This window comes from Oncorhynchus keta, unplaced genomic scaffold, assembly GCF_023373465.1.
Source record: "Oncorhynchus keta strain PuntledgeMale-10-30-2019 unplaced genomic scaffold, Oket_V2 Un_contig_1295_pilon_pilon, whole genome shotgun sequence".
In the NCBI taxonomy this organism is placed as follows: Eukaryota; Metazoa; Chordata; class Actinopteri; order Salmoniformes; family Salmonidae; genus Oncorhynchus; species Oncorhynchus keta.
The window spans coordinates 25,362-30,390 of NW_026278063.1; positions in this window are offsets into that span (position 1 = coordinate 25,362).

Here is a 5,029-nt window from a genome sequence, read left to right on the forward strand (position 1 = left end):
GAGAGACAGGAGATATACACCATCTAGAACACACAGCAGAGACAGAGATATACACTATCTAGAACACACAGCAGAGAGAGACAGGAGATATAGACAGCAGAGAGAGGAGATATACACCATCTGGAACACACAGCAGAGAGACAGGAGGAGATATACAGAGAGACAATTTAGAACACACACAGACAAATATAGAACACACAGCAGAGAGGCAGGAGATATTTTATGACCACAGAGAGAGACAGGAGATATACACTATCTAGAACACACAGCAGCTGGTAATCTAGAACAATTGTGACGGGAGATATACACCATCTGACCAGCTGGTCGGGAGATATACACCAATTTACCCAAATATGAAGGCTTTTATCTGACCAGCTGGTAATAATTGTGACCTCTATCTGACCAGCTGGTAATAATTGTGCCCTCTCTGACCAGCTGGACCAGCTGGTGACCAATAATTGTGCCCTCTATCTGACCAGCTGGTAATAATTGTGCCCTCTATCTGACCAGCTGGTAATAATTGTGCCCTCTATCTGACCAGCTGGTAATAATTGTGACCTCTATCTGACCAGCTGGTAATAATTGTGACCTCTATCTGACCAGCTGGTAATAATTGTGACAATTATATGATGTCCTATATTACTTAGCCTACTGGTCGTAGTTAAGACCTCATCCTAACCTGGTAATGACCAGCTGAATACAGCATATTACCTACAGACAATAGAAGTTGGATACAGAAAACATTGTTCGTGGCATTTCTATCTGTTTCCATAGCAACTTTTTAAAGTTTAAATCAGCTAAATACGTCTTACATTTAAAATAGATCAAGCAATGACAAATAGATCAAGCATAGGGGCGGCAGGGTAGCCTAGTGGTTAGAGCGTTGGACTAGTAACTGGAAGGTTGCAAGTTCAAACCCCCGAGCTGACAAGGTACAAATCTGTCGTTTTGCCCCTGAACAGGAAGTTAACCCGCTGTTCCTAGGCCGTCATTGAAAATAAGAATTTGTTCTTAACTGACTTGCCTAGTTAAATAAAGGTAAAAAAATAAAAAAAATAAAAAATCTACATCACACTGTTTTGCATATCTGATTATACAGTAATTATATCACAATTCACCCACAGACACAGAAAGACTGGGACACAGAAAGACTGGGACACAGAACAAATACAGGCAGATTTATTTTATTTGATTAATGATTAAAAGAGTGGTGGGAGGGTCAGATCCTCATCGAGGCCCTCTGAACACAGAGGGGGCGATCCCGGAGCGTAGTGGCCATCTTGAAGAGTGGGAGGAGTCAGATCCTCATCAAGGACCTCTGAACACAGAGGGGGCGATCCCGGAGCGTAGTGGCCATCTTGAAGAGTGGGAGGAGTCAGACCCTCATCAAGGACCCCTGAACACAGAGGGGGCGATCCCGGAGCGTAGTGGACATCTTGAAGAGTGGGAGGAGTCAGATCCTCATCAAGGACCTCTCTGAAGTGGCCACGTGAAGGGGGCGATCTCTGAACACAGAGGGGCGTCCCGGAGCGTAGTGGCCATCTTGAAGAGTGGGAGGGGTCAGATCCTCATCAAGGACCTCTGAACACAGAGGGGGCGATCCCGGAGCGTAGTGGCCATCTTGAAGAGTGGGAGGGGTCAGATCCTCATCAAGGACCTCTGAACACAGAGGGGGCGATCCCGGAGTGTAGTGGCCATCTTGAAGAGTGGGAGGGGTCAGATCCTCATCAAGGACCTCTGAACACAGAGGTGGCGATCCCGGAGTGTAGTGGCCATCTTGAAGAGTGGGAGGGGTCAGATCTGCAATGAAGAGAATCAGCAAACTTTAGCAATTAGAGATTTTAAAAGATAACTAGATAACTAGTACAGGACATTCCTGAAGAAACTTTGTGGACTCAAAGCATTTCCATGGAACTAGTTGACGAACCACCGTGGTTGTCAGCGGCATATTTTAGGACTTTCCAGAGGGTCCGCAACACATCCATCTCCTGAGTGTCCTGGCTTTTCATGACACTTACTGTAAGAAAATAAATGAACGATTGTCATAATGTGGACGTGCAGGACACGACTGAACAGTAACACACAGTATCTTCAGTCAGAATCTAAGAGGGTTCTTCGGCTGTCCCCATAGGAGAACCCTTTTTGGTTCCAGGTAGAACACTTTTTGGTTCCAGGGAGAACCCTTTTTGGTTCCAGGTAGAACACTTTTTGGTTCCAGGTAAAACACTTTTAGGTTCCAGGGAGAACCCTTTTTGGTTCCAGGTCGAACACTTTTTGGTTCCAGGTAGAACACTTTTTGGTTCCAGGTAGAACACTTTTTGGTTCCAGGTAGAACACTTTTTGGTTCCAGGTAGAACACTTTTTGGTTCCAGGTAGAACACTTTTTGGTTCCAGGGAGAACCCTTTTTGGTTCCAGGTAAAACACTTTTAGGTTCCAAGTACACTGAGTATACTAAAAACCTGCTCTTTCCATGACATAGACGGACCAGGTGAATCCAGGTGAAAGCTATGATCTCTTATTGATGTCACTTGTTAAATCCACTTCAATCAGTGTAGATGAAAGGGAGGAGACAGGTTAAAGAATGATTTTTAAGCCTTGAGACATGTATTGTGGATGTGTGCCATTCAGAGGGTGAATGGGCAAGACAAATGATTGAAGTGCCTTTGAATGGGGTATGGTAGTACGTGCCAGGCGCACCGGTTTGTGTCAAGAACTGCAGCGCTGCTGAGTTTTTCACACTCAACAGTTTCCTGTGTGTATCAAGAATGGTCCACCACCCAAAGGACAACAAAGGACAACCAGGCAACTTGGCAAAACTGTGGGACACATTGGGGTCAACATGGGCCAGCATCCCTGTAGAACTCTTTCGATACCTTGTAGAGTTGATGCCCCGAAAAATTCAGGCTGTTCAAAGGGCAAAAGGGGGTGCAACTCAATATTTGGATTGTGTTAATATTTGGTATACTCAGTGTAGATCCCTCTGTGGAAAGGATTCTACATGGAACCCAAAATAGTTATACCTGGAACCAAGAGGGTTCTACGTGGAACCAAAAATGATTTTTCAAATGGTTCTCCTATGGGTACAGCCGATAAACGCTTTTAGGTTATAGATAGCAGGCGTTTAAGATAAGGCAGTCATGGGCAGCTGAATAACATGTTTCCTGGGGAATCCAGTCTCAGTGAGACCTGATGCAGAGAGAAAAAGTGTAATGATCATCAGCATAGCTAGTACAAACCTAGCTCTTACCAACCTATCTCTTACCAACCTAGCTCCTATCAACCTCTCTTACCAACCTATCTCTTACCAACCTAGCTCTTACCAACCTAGCTCTTACCAACCTAGCTCTTATCAACCTAGCTCTTACCAACCTAGCTCTTACCAACCTAGCTCTTACCAACCTAGCTCATACAAACCTATCTCTTACCAAACTATCTCTTACAAACCTAGCTCTTACCAACCTAGCTCTACCAACCTATCTCTTACAAACCTATCTCTTACCAACCTAGCTCTTACAAACCTAGCTCTTACCAACCTAGCTCTTACCAACCTAGTTCTTACCAACCTAGCTCTTACAAACCTAGCTCTTACCAACCTAGCTCTTCCAACCAACCAAGCTCTTACCAGCCTACCAACCTAGCTCTTACTCTTACAAACCTAGCTCCTACCAACCTAGCTCTTACCAACCTAGCTCTTACCTAGCTCTTAGCTCTTCAACCTAGCTCTTATCAACCTAGCTCTTACCAACCTAGCTCTTACAAACCTAGCTCCTACAAACCTAGCTCTACAAACCTAGCTCTTACCAACCTAGTTCTTACAAACCTAGCTCTTACCAACCTAGCTCTTACAAACCTAGCTCTTACAAACCTAGCTCCTACCAACCTAGCTCTTACCAACCTAGTTCTTACAAACCTAGCTCTTACCAACCTAGCTCTTACAAACCTAGCTCTTACCAACCTAGCTCTTACCAACCTAGCTCTTACCAACCTAGCTCTTACCAACCTAGCTCTTACCAACCTAGCTCTTACCAACCTAGCTCTTACAAACCTAGCTCTTACCAAACCTAGCTCCTACCAACCTAGCTCTTACCAACCTAGCTCTTACCAACCTAGCTCCTACCAACCTAGCTCTTACAAACCTAGCTCTTACAAACCTAGCTCCTACCAACCTAGCTCTTACCAACCTAGCTCTTACCAACCTAGCTCTTACCAACCTAGCTCTTACCAACCTAGCTCTTACAAACCTAGCTCTTACAAACCTAGCTCTTACCAACCTAGCTCTTACCAACCTAGCTCTTACCAACCTAGCTCTTACCAACCTAGCTCTTACCAACCTAGCTCTTACCAACCTAGCTCTTACAAACCTAGCTCCTACCAACCTAGCTCTTACCAACCTAGCTCTTATCAACCTAGCTCTTATCAACCTAGCTCTTATCAACCTAGCTCTTACAAACCTAGCTCTTACAAACCTAGCTCCTACCAACCTAGCTCTTACAAACCTAGCTCTTACCAACCTAGCTCTTACAAACCTAGCTCTTACCAACCTAGCTCTTACCAACCTAGCTCCTACCAACCTAGCTCTTACAAACCTAGCTCCTACCAACCTAGCTCTTACCAACCTAGCTCTTACCAACCCAGTTCTTACAAACCTAGCTCTTACCAACCTAGCTCTTATCAACCTAGCTCTTACCAACCTAGCTCCTACCAACCTAGCTCTTACCAACCTAGCTCCTATAAAAGATCAGTATCAAACAGAATAAAATGTAACATTTGTCAATGACTAAGCACTGTAGTAGAGGCTATGCATCAGGTCATTGACATGTGTAAGGAACTGTAAAGACAGAGACATATCATGATTTACCATTACCTAAGGTCTTCACTAAGTTAGACTTAGCCTAATAAGTACATTAACTACAGTATGTTGCCACCCATCAATCTGGCAGTCAGAGGAGAGCGAGAGAGAGAGAGAGAGAGAGCGAGCGTGAGCGAGAGAGAGAGAAACATAAAACCAGGTATTTTTCCATTTCTTAT